The following is a 13,195-nucleotide window of genomic DNA, read 5'->3' on the forward strand; positions in this document are numbered from 1 at the left end:
GGTCAGGTTTTTTTTGTGGACTTCCTTTTATAGAAAAAATGCAGGCGAGAGATGGCTCATGTTATGTTTTACAAACATTATAGATTTATAAGAGTGTTAAATCTTTAAATCTTAATGGTGGCTGTCTGCATTTATATATAGTATTTCTATGATCATGATGATCATAATGTGGATGGTTACAGAAAGCATGTATTGTAGTAATAGAAAGATAGTTAATGGGGGATGAATAGAGCTACAAACTAATGCAGCCCTACAAAATAACCAGGTCAGGAATTGTGAACTAGCCTTGGACTTGGGTAGCAGGGCTGGGGTTAGGGGTCGGAAAACTGGGCATTTGCCCAGGGCCCCCTGTCCTAAAGGTGGCCCCTGCATGAGGACTTTTGTGGGCAGAGGACTTTTAATAGTCCTTGGTTAAATGCCTAGGTGAAGATGTCTATCATCTATCTCTGGTCTAAATATCATCTGTCTAGTTATCTATCTCTTATAATTTGTCTTTATCCTATCTATATCTATCTGTCTACATAACCATTTTTTCAGCAAATGTAGACATGGCATATTTCCTGTGTGGTTTTTCGGTGCATTTCATTTTGCCTTTATAGAACGGATTCTAATTTTGTTTGCATGAGATCACTCCATTCCGGTGTCCCCTTAAAGGGAACCTTTCACCCTGTTCCTCATTTTAATTAAAGACAGGTCCATTACAGCTTCATTGCAAATATGTCTTTCTGCTTTCTCTAAGCATTTGCAGTATAATTGTGTGTTATAACTTACCTTGCACCCTAATAGAATCCTCTGTGTAGTCCCAGTGGTTGGGCTTTGGTTTGGATGCATTTCAAAAAACAACATGTGACTTGTCTGTGCTATGCACTCCTCAGCTCTTAGCTCCCACCTTTGTGCTCCTGTACAGGTTCTCTCTCCCCTATTGATGTCAGCTCATCACACTGTGAGCTATGTGAAGGAGCAGTAGGGAGGAGCTGTACATGAGCACAAAGGTGGAGGCTGAGAGCAGAAAAGTCTGCAGCACAGTTGTTTTTTGAAATGCATCCAGAGCCCAACCCCTGGGACTACAAAGAGAATTCTATCAGGGTGCAATTATATTGTAATGCAAATGCTGAGAGAAAACATATGGGCTTCTGTAGCCTGTCTTTAGTTAAAATGAGACTGCAGAGACAGTTAGAGGGCTAATGTGTGAAGGTCCCTGTGACAGACCTGGATACTCAGAGAGACTGAACTAGCTGTGGGCTTTAGGCAAAGACTGTGTTCTGTCTCTTTCAGCTGTGTTCCACTGTCAAGACTGCTAATAACTGCACCCTCTTTGGGAGACTTTCTGTAACCACCAAGCCAGTTACCTCTTGAAAGATTGTTTGCAACTATTACACATTTACTGATGGTAGACTGCCCTAACTTATTTCCTTGTATAGGGCCCTAGGAGATGGCACCATTTTTGTTTACACGTAATGGCAGTATTCTTCTAAAAATTACTTCTAAAAAATATGCACAAGATCCGGCGGCCTACGTCAGTGCAGCGCCTCTTGCCTCTGCTGTCTAATAATGTATGCACCTCCCCACTCTCTTAATATTTTACTGGTCCTGCCTGCTGATCCGCATACAGCGGATTGGCAAGTCTCGCGCATGCACGATCATACCCGAAGTAGCTTCATCGGAGGACTGGGATCCAGATAGCCTTGCGAGGAAAGTATAATCGCACGTGCTCGAGACTTGCAGACAGCTGGGTCACACCAGCAGGCAGGACCAGTAACATGCTAATAGAGTGTGGACTGTAAACATTATGAGACAGCGGAGCCAAGAGGGGCTCTGGTGACCTAGGCTGGAGCACCTTCGGCTAATTTGCACATTTTATAAAGTCATTTATACAAGAATAAGACCGTTCCCCAACTAAACAAAAACAGTGCCATCCACTAGGGACCTAGAAGAGAAAGTAAGTTAGGGCAGTCTACCATCAATAAATCTGATGGTAGTAAAACCTTCTTTTGTTCCTGCCAAAGGCTGCACTCAGTACAGTATGTCAGTTGATGCTAATTTTATGATTTGAAGATAAAAAAAGATGAAACATGTATTTCTCCTGACTTCCTTACACATTTAAACAGGCAGTTGAGAGTCTGGAGGCCACACACGTAGGATGGTTGGCTAATTTTTAGGTATTGGGGCTCACTTACTAAGGGTCGCGCTGCTCACTTTTGTGAGACTGTTTGCCCTTTTCGGGGATTACACGGCTTGGACGGGTATTTAACAGGGGTCTGCGCTGGGATTGTGTTGCACGTGATTGTTTTTTGGTGCAGCTGCGCTGGCAGACTGAGCGCGGGATTTAACTTTAAAATTGTGTTGCAAGATAATGCACTTACATGCACCACTTAAACTATGGCGAACTCTGTCGGACCTGAGCAGGGAAGCGAAACATGCATGATATCGGACGCACAATCTTAGTGAATTGCGGCACAGTGTATTATCGTCGGACAATGCACTTTCGGTGAACTCCGGTGGACGGGTATCCGTATTTTTCGGACTATAAGGCGCACCGGATTATAACGCGTACCATCAATAAATGCCTGCTAAAACATCTAGGTTCATATATAAGGCACACCGGATTATAAGGTGCACCTGATTATAAGGATGAATGACCAGCAGGTGGCAGACCTGTGCACAGTTCAAGGCAGCTGTTGTCTGTAAGTACGGTTCATATAAAAGGCGCACTGGACTATAAGGGCACCTTTGATTTCTGAGAAAATCAAAGGATTTTTTGTGTGCCTTATAGTCCGAAAAATGTGGTAAGTTAATATGCCCCAATGTGTATGGAGACTTTAAAAAGAAATTTCATTCGTTGCTTCTGAGCAGGGTACCCTTGTTCCCCATTCATATATTTTAATAGCAAATATAGACAGTGAATTCTCTTTTTGGAACAACTAGACAAAATGATTAAAAATTAAACAAACACTAATGTTGAATAATATATTTTACACATTTATCTGAGACTATAATGTAGGATATTTTCCAGACCGTGCAAAGTATAATCAGGCAGCAATGTGAAAGCGCCTTTTTTTTGGCTTTTATGTATTTGTTTTTGAAGGCAGAAATGTTACTTGTATTTGTATAAAGCAGTTCATGCCCTTAAAAGGTTCTTTATTAATGCTGAGGGAAACAAAGCTAATCTGGGTTTGTGATCTTTCATATTAAGCATTTCCCAGGGGCCACATGATCATCATTGCCTGCTTTACCATGTGCCTAAGCTGTGAAAGAACACATTGTCACAATGCCGATTGCAATAAAGTTTGTTTTCTCTGTGAAGAACTCAGGCAATGTAATGATATAGTAAAGAACAAACGAAGAAATACTGATTATCCAATTAGAGATACAGTGGGGGTGATGTATCATTGTTTTTTTGGTTTATGATTGGTGTTGTTTTGGCGCAGTTGTGGTACAAATGCTGCTTTGTGACTTTCCATTGCACCAAATGAACATAGGACAGTGATAAGTCACTGTGAGATAGACCCTGCTTGCGCCAAAGTCATTATTTGCATACAATAGTTTTCACAATAAGATTGAATTCATGAATTGCAATATTCCGTTTAGGCTCAAGTTTTGGCGCAAATTGATGTCAGTCCATACTCTGGTTTATGTTCTTTGAACTTTTGATGGCTTTTTTGCGATTTATTATGTGACTGCCGCAAACAACCCCCAGATTTATGGAATTGAATGATGTGACAAGTAACAATTGGTGTAGTTAAAAAAATAAGTATTATGATTCTCCCTCATGGGTAACAGGAACAAAAGTATTATGATTCTCCCTCATGGGTAACAGGAACAAAAGGACAAGTTGGGTCACCCATACAGGCCATCACCTACCTCTGCTAAAAGGGGATCTCAGAGGTTCTTGTGCCACGTTGGATTAAAAATGGTTTTATTTATTGTTTAACAGTATTTGTAGTATAAAACATCTTAGTTGTTATATTACAGTATATATGATCTTAAAGGAAACCTACCACTTGTAGTGGCAGGTTTCTGATGGAAATACCGGGCACCAGCTCAGGGTGAGCTGGTGCCGGAGCTTATTTTCGTTAGTGTTTTAAACCGCGGTATCGCGGTTTAAAACACTTTTTAAACTTTATAGCCGGCGCAGGCAGGTACGCGCTCGGCGCTTATCATGCGTGCGGCTCTCATTCACTTCCTATGTAGCCGCGTGCACGGTAAGCGCCGAGCGCGTACCTGCCTGCGCCGGCTATAAAGTTTAAAAAGTGTTTTAAACCACGATACCGCGGTTTAAAACACTAACGAAAATAAGCTCCGGCACCAGCTCACCCTGAGCTGGTGCCCGGTATTTCCATCAGAAACCTGCCACTTCAAGTGGTAGGTTTCCTTTAATTTGTTGCTACTGCTGAGCATTGTATTGACAGTGTGTGGTACAGCTACTCGGCATTGCACATGGTATTAATGGATATCTACCATACCTGATGGTAGATGCTTACTACTCACCACCCCGTCACCTGCGCATCTGCAGTAAACTCCTTTTAGTATGACTTAGAAGTGCCGCATTTCGTAGAAATAAAGCGTTTAGAAATATCCAAATGAGCCTGAGGCGCTCTGCTAAGCAATTTATTAATGAGTCCTGTCCCGACTGGCTCACCTACACAGAGGTCAGAGAGCTGGGGACAATACTGGTTCACCCTCTGCTATTCTCACACACAATCATGAAGGGTATATGTCAAAGTTGGCGCACATTCACATAGACAGAAAATATATTGTTATTTTTATTCGGTATCTCTGGAACACAACACGTTTCGGAGTCTAATATGACTCTTTTATCAAGTGGGTAGAGACTGCAGCGCGGGTGAGTGGTTATTTACCCGGAATTACACGCAATCATAGCAGAGTGTATAGAGTTAATGCTATGATCGTGCTCACCGCAAGAATTCGCAGAGGTAGTGCCGGTTACTCTCTGTATACCACTGTATACGCGGAACCAAGAGGCGTTCAGGCTCATTTGCATACTTTTAAAAGCTTTATTTCTAAGAAACGCAGCACTTCTAATACATACTAAAAGAAGTTTACTGCAGATGCACACAGGACAGAGAGGTGAGGAGTAAGCATCTACCATTAGGTAATCTGATGGTAGATGTCCTCAGGGGCCCACCTGCCATGAGGCGAGTTGAGAATCTCGCCTCAGGTGGCGTGCCTCCTGCTGGACAAGGGGTGGGGGCACGCTGTATGCATTTATGGGGGGGATGTCTTTCTGTGGCTCATCTTGGGCAGCAGAAAGGCTTGGTTCACCCCTGGATGGCCTTTAAATTTGTGGTTTGTGGTAGTGACAACACTGTCTTGTTTATTTGGCAGCGTTATTTTTCACTGTATGGTAATACAGTATTTTGTCTGTAGTATTTTCATAGATGTTATTTGCATGCTGTTGTTTATGTATATGCATATTGTATCAAACTACATGTGTTTATATTGTAAAGGACTGATAAAACCTTGGTTGAGCACCTGCCTTTTACTGGTGCAGCTGAATAATTTTTGACTGCCTATCGATCTATCTATCTTCTTTAAGCAGATTTTTTTTTCTGTTCACTGAAAAAGCTCAATAGACCCACATAGGCTCCACACTTCTGTGTGATATCCTTAAACACCAGAGACAACCTTTCCAAGTCTCAGTAGAGATTACAAGCTAGTTCCTTTAAACCGCTCTTTGAACTGTCCACAAAGAGTGTTTTGAAATTTGACATTAGTAGATAAATGGTCCAGTGTCTTTGAAGCTGTTGTAGATTCTGATGTCTGTCAGTTCTTGTGACCCGGGGCAAGTCATCCTATCTCCCAGTGCACTGTGCATCAGTATTAGATTGTAAGCTCTGATGTACAATCTAATATTGTATGTTTGCACACTAGCTAAATAATATTTGCAAACTGTGAAGCCGCCTCTACACAACTCACATAACAGGACACAAGAGGATTACAATTGTGGTAAACTCCTCGGGCAGGAGATGGATGCAGAAAAGATGTTAGTTACTAGGAAAAGCTGAGACTCCATTTCCAGAGGCCAGAGTTACCTTCTCATTTAAGTAATTTGTCTGCCCGCTTTCCCTTTCCGCTGCTTCCTCCCTGCTTGTAAAGTGATAGTCCTGGACCTATTCAGGGGAATAATAGTGATCCCCTGGGAACTAGCTGAGCAGGAGAAGGAGGAGGGAGCTGAACATGAGGGATATGGAAATAAAAAAATCACAAAGTAATGTCTTGAAAGATTGACGTCCTCTTTCCCCTTACACAGTTATTCAACCTTGAACAGAAAAAATAAGCACAACTACCAATGGTTTGTTTAACCTTCTATCTAACAGTTTAGCATGTTGACAGCTATTGTGTAGGTCAGCTACATAGTAAGGGATTTTGGATTGTAAGCTCCCCTGCTCTGCATTCCCTGTATGTCACATAGAAGCACATATTTTTTCTGATGGTTTTAAGTATATCAGAAGATTTTTAATTGCACAAACCAAAGAAAATACAAACCTTTGGTTTGGTTTATGTCGACAGTTCTATGTCGGTCTTTGTAGTTCCGCTGCAGTCAAATTCATTAAAGTTTCTTTGGCCCTTGGTAAATCTGCTGGCAGTGTTTTTTGCTGTGTGGGTTGTTTGCGACAGTCCCAAGAAAAGTCACAAAAAACCCCAACAAAAGTCAGAACATAGACCAGGGTGGGGAATGGCGTAAATATGAGCCAAAACTTGCACCTAAACGGAAATTTGTGCGAGATTGCAAATCATGAGTTCAGTCGTATTGTGAAAACTAATCTAAGCAACTAATGGGCGTATTTATCATTGGGGTTTTTGTCCATGTTTGGAATTGTTTTAGGGTAGTTGTGGTACAAATGCTATTTTGTGACTTTCCATTGGGCCAAATGAACAAAGAACAGTGCAAAGTCACTTTGACATAGATCCTGCTTGTGCCAAATTCATTATTTGCATCGACTAGTTTTCACAATATGACTGAATTTGTGATTTGGCGCAAACTTCCGTTTTGGCACAAATTTTCACCGGTCCCTATTCTGGCCTATGTTGCAACGTTTGGTGCAGCAAAAAACACTGCCAGCAGATTTATTAAGGCCCAAAGTCACTTTAACGAGTCTGAGAGCAGAACTGCAAATACAGACATAGAACTGTCGAAAGGAGTCGCTCTAATGATAAATTCCCCCCAATGAGTTTGGCGCAAGCAGGGTCTATGTCAAAGTGACTTTGCACTGTCCTATTTTCATAATGTTTGTAACATACTTACTTCTTACCCTTTTCAGGACCAGTTTTTTCCCATGTTTTTGCATTACCATTTTGCACCTCATCCATACCACAGACAAAGTGGGGCATTTGTCAATTTTGGTGCAGGGTCCGTGTTTTTGGCACACAAATTGTGCTATAATTTTCACTAGAATATTAAATTGTGGTGCAAGGGGTTGATGAATTGACGCAGGGCTGAGTTTAGAACTGTCTACACATTCATGATGGTGAAATAGAACTCCACAGACCAGCTTTTTGCAGTTCTAAGTGTGTGCCAAAAGTTGCGCCAAAACACATGTTGGTAAACTAGAAGCCCAGGAGTGTCGGAAAAGCATTCATATTGTGGTGCCAACACTTCATAAATAAGGTGCAACAGGTGCAGCAAGGGGGGAAAAAAGAAAAAAACCCACAGTTTTCTGTAGGAACATCAATAATGAATGTCCACCACAAGCATTTTTAACTTTTCTATGTCTTTTTCCGTTCATAGAGCAGACTATCTGGGAGATGAATTTTACATCCTGTGACACATTTAACTATTCTGTGCAAAGTACTGGAAAGCTGGAAAAAATTCCAAATTTTGTGGAACTGGCAAAAAAACCCTCTGTTGTGCCATTTTCTTATGGGCCGAACCCTTTATTTTTTGGGTGAGTATTATCACTTAGATACAAAATTTATATAGTAAGGTTATGTTTTAATACCTATAAAACACATGTAAAATGTAAAAAAAGTTTGCAATTTTTTTTTAAAAAAGTCTTGCATCAAGACGTTGTTATTTTTTTCATACTTCAGTGTATGGTGTCATTTTTGGAGGGATGAGCTGACGTTTTGATTCGTACTGATTTGACAACTGTATGACCTTGTGATCGCTTTTTATAAAATTTTTATGGATGCCAAAATTGCCCAAAAAATTGTCTTTATGGGAATTCACCTTTTATGACATAGAGATACCATGTATGTGATTGTATTTGTTTATTTATTTGTAAATGCTTCTAGGGAAAGTGAGTGATTAGAATTTTCGCTATTAATTTATTTGCATATTTAATAAAACTTTTTGATAAAACATTTTTTACCATTATTTTAGGCCCCCTATCTTACTTGAGCCCTATGGGGTCTGATTCTTTATATAATATACCACAACTTTATTGCAGTATATTGTGGATACACTGCTTTTTTATTACAGCCAGCTAAAGTATAGTATAGTATCTAGACTGCACGATTCTACAGTCTTGGAATAATATGTAAATAGATAATATATAATAGATTAAGGGTTCCCAGGAGGTAATTATAGATAAACAACCCCTTTAATGATTGGTTTTTACAGCATTTTTGCAGTGAAATTGTAGAATAGCCCCAACAAATGTGCAGCTTTACTGTAAAATTTGCTACAAAACTAATAAAGCAATCCACATTACAGTCTGATGCTTTTATTTCCAACCACAGAAGGATTTTCTTACTGCATATACTACTTGTGACCACGGAATAGGTTAGAAGTAGTTGATCGATCGGGATGTGGCTTCTCCCTTGGTCAAGCTGTAATAGACTCGGCTCCATCTGCTGAGAATCCGCCTGCCAGCCACTCTGCACCAACAGGAGCTACGTCTACAGCACATTGACCTACAGATAGGCCATTGATAGCGTTGCACTAAATAATCACATGATCCTTCTTTGGCCCAAACCTCTTTCCTCATGGTGGACCCCAAAAATACAGTAGAATAAAACATAATTTAGAGACCAATTTTATAAATTGGATATATTATATATAAATATAATATTATCAAATAATTGATTCAAATAATGCTAATGCTTGAAGGGTTCGGGGAGGGCATTACCAGAAACGCTCATGATGTAGCTTCACAGGCTGTTACACTGTGCATGTAACACTTCCCCCTCCCGACGTGTACTGAAACTTCCTCTGCTACTGTGAGATTACAGCAGGTGGGGGGGGGCAGAGGGGAATGTTAAGACAGTGTAACAGGCTTTGAGAACAAAGCAGCACAAAGGGACTCAAACAGCCCCAGCCCCCCTTTTAAGAGTTGATTTTAGTAGGAAGTATAATATTGCCACAGTTCTGTGCCAGTTCTGGATGTATCAGTAAGTGTCCCTGGTTTATCATGGTTGATTTTGATCGTTGATTTCTTTAATGGGGTTGGCCACTAGTAAGCAAGTACAAGACCATAACCTTAAGTGTCCTTGTAAGGGCATACTCCTCCAACCTATGACATGGAATAGTGATCTGTGGGAGTCCCAAGTCCTGTGGCTCGTAGGTCACATGACCCAGGACTCCTACAGACTGGAGAAAAAGTTTACCATGGTAAGTGCAATATGGGTGACCCTATTGTATGGACTCTGTATAACTTTCTTATTAGTGGCCAACCCCTTTAATGTTCAACCTTCTTTACTAGTTATAATATTCCATTTACATATTCCTGTGTGTGTGTTATGTGACTCGTTACCAAGTTACAAGTCATTAGTAAAGATATTCTCAGCCCACCACTATGCAAGCTATTATGATGACAGATTGACTGTAGGGGCATGTTTACTACCCTTGTCCATCTGCTGACTAGAGGAGCCTGGGTGGTCTCCAATTTAGATCTATGGCAGAGATGCAGGAGTAATGAGTGTTCTGCATGACCTGATTACCTAATTTCACTTCTGATCTCTAATTAGCAAAACAAGACTACATTTGTACTCTGATAAGGTTTGATGTCAAACCCTTACCACTGATCAATAATCATGTAGAGGAATGTCCAGTGGGGATGGTAACAAAAATGTGCTTAATATGTATGTTGATAGACCTTTAAACTGAGAATAAGCCATTTTAGGAGATAATATAACAAATTATGCACCTTTGTAATCTAACATCCAATGGTTCAGTCTTGGAGGTGTAATTTGTTTAATCATTGTAACTTTGGACACACATGACCAGCGTTGTTTTATATTACTGGATGACTATGCTGCATTTTTGGAAATATAGCAAAAGGGTAGTCTGCTTTAGACAATTACCTTTCCCAACATAAAATGGTTACAAGGTGTCAGACCCCTTCATAAATCCAGCAGTCAGATGTGTTTAGTGGGGGCAGCTCCATCAGAAAGTGTTTAATTTCTGTGCAGCATCCCCACAGGAAAACTTAAAATTTACAGTGTTCTTGTTCAGTGTTGGACTGGCCCATGAGAGAACCAGAGGCTTCTTCTGTGGGTCTAGACTCTAACTAAATACTGGACCTCAGAGATAAACAAGAACCTACTTCAGAAGCTCATAGGGTCTATTTCCAAAGGGATGATGATGAGTGGACCCCAAAAAAAAATTTATCTGGTGGACCCAAGGAACTCCAGTCCAAAACTGTTCTACTTAAGGACACCTGACTTATAGATGACCCCTATTTACATACGGACCTCACTGCCTACTGTGACCTCTGATGAAGCTTTCTGGATACTTCACTTCCAGGCTGCAATGATCAGCTGTAAGGTGTAATGAAGTTTTATTAATTATCCTTCTTCCCATTACAGAAAAAAATTGTTACTGGGACAAAAAATAATTTATCTGGAGCTGCTATCATAAAAAATACAGTTCTGTCTTACATAAAAATCCAACTTAAGTACAAACCCAAAGAACCTGTCTTGTATGTAACCCAGGGACTGCCTGTATTAGACTCTTCTACTAACTCAGAACTCCCTAACTGTGTTCCAATTGGATCTTCTAAACCAGACAGTTTAGTTAGAGTTCTAACATTTAAGTTAGACTTCTACAGTGGCATTTGTATAACAGATATAACACCTTGATCCCCCACATTACTGAGGTCCTTCGTTGATATAGAGTCGGCTCGGAAGATCATGGCAGTAGAATAGAATCACATTACAAGTAACAGGCTCTCTCCAGCAGATCCATCATCTTCAGTGTTTCTCAAGGAATGATCTGTCCATAATCCATTTCAACAGGTGCATATCCCAGGCTCCTATCACCTCTGACATCCCCTGGGAGATGCTGATGTGTATGTTTACATGGTGCTGACAACACATAGGGAAGGCCACCTCCCAAAGAGTGCATGGGAAAACATAGTTGTCACTTGTTAACCTCTTGGTCTTTCGCATGCTTGTAGAGACACCTGTTTTGGCAACATTGTTCCTTGACTCAGTGAAGCGATATGTAGACCTGGGTATATTTGTGCAACCACACAGATGGGATTTCCTACATGTACAAAGGAGTTTGTTGTTGTAACGTCTTTGTTTATTATGTGTAGGTTATACATGGCATTAAGGGAATATTGTATGAAATATCCTGAACAAGCTAGGGCTTTAAGCCTCCTCACACAATGATATTTCCCTCTGTACACAATGTAATATGGCAATCTACCTACCTATGTCTGGCATCTGGCAATTATTAAAGAGAACCTGCGATATTAAAAAGGCAGAACAGTCAAGCAGTCAGCTTATTGTTAAAGCAAGAGAAACAGTTTGATATAAAATGTTACAGAATCATTTGTCAGATATGGAGGAGGAGACATATTAATTTACTTGTTTCATAATTTTAGCCTTATTTGTGCCAAAAAAATAAAATGCCTTGCACCACATCAAGGTTTTTGACACTTTTCAATAGATAGGAGATTGTGTACAATTTGTTCAGCTCCCCCTGCTCTATGACATGCTGCCTGCAGATTGGACACCTTGTACAATTTGCTTCTTCCGCTATAAAATATTGCTGCCTGCAGATAAGACACTGGGGAACATTTGCTTAGAAAGTCAGAAACTGCACAAAAATTGTGATATTCATGTAAAAAGATCATGCAGCAGAAATCACGAATCTGACGCTTCCCCGCACTGGCCTGACAGAGTTCACCATCTTTTTTGTGGTGCAGCTTTAACATACAGCGTGTGACACAATTCGCAAGTTAAATACGGTGTTAATTTGTGTCGCAGTAGAGGCCAGCACAGCTGCGCCACAGAAGGGTCGTGTTCAACACAATAGTGGCGCAGACACTTCTTACATACATGTGCAAGCCGGTTTAGCCTAGAAGACATACACAGTCCAACAAAAGTGTGGCGTTTTCGGCATTTGCACGGATTGGACAGGGCTTTAACAGGTGTCTGTGCTGGGATTGTGTGGCAGCTGCACTGGCTTCCATGTGACACAAATTTGGAGGCGTGCCGTCAGACGATTCGACTGATTCGGACCGAGCGCGGCTTTAACTTTCAAATTGTGTCACAAGACAACACACTTACATACACCGGGAAGAAGATGGTGAACTCTGTCGGACCTGAGCGGGGAAGCAACAAATACAGGATATCAGGCGCACAATCTTAGTGAATCGCGGCACAGTGCATTATCGTTGGACAATGCAGATAGAATACTATGTAAAATCTTCTAAACTCCTCCTGCTCTATAACATGCTACCTGCATATAGGATGTTATGTACAACCTGCTCATTTCCACCTGCTCTATAACATGCTGCATGCTGATAGGACACTATGTATAATCTGCTCATCTCCTCTTGCTCTATAACCTGCTGCATGCTACTGCATGATACTGGGAATGGTTAACAAAATTACTTTATAGATATCAATGAGTAATAAGCTATGTGGAAAAGGTTTTAAAAGTATTAATTTCAGAATTTTTAAGAAAATCAATGAAACTACAGTTGGAAATTTGGGGTTATGATATAAAGATCATAGTTAATATGATGTATAAGAACTTTATATGGATTTGTCTGAAGGAATCATATTGTGATCGTGCAGAAAAGCAGGTAGCATAACTGTAAAAGGCAGACGTCTTTTTCTACAGTAGGACACAGGTTGCTGCCATTCTTCATACTACCTGTGTGTCAGCACGACCACACACTTTAGACAGCGGATAATAAATGTTCATGAGCATCAACCCTTTGAGTGCCTGATCCTTCCTTATTATTCAGCATAAGGAGTGGAATTTTATCCTTTCATT

The sequence above is a fragment of the Engystomops pustulosus genome, chromosome 4 (genome assembly GCF_040894005.1).
Source record: "Engystomops pustulosus chromosome 4, aEngPut4.maternal, whole genome shotgun sequence".
Lineage (NCBI taxonomy): Eukaryota > Metazoa > Chordata > Amphibia > Anura > Leptodactylidae > Engystomops > Engystomops pustulosus.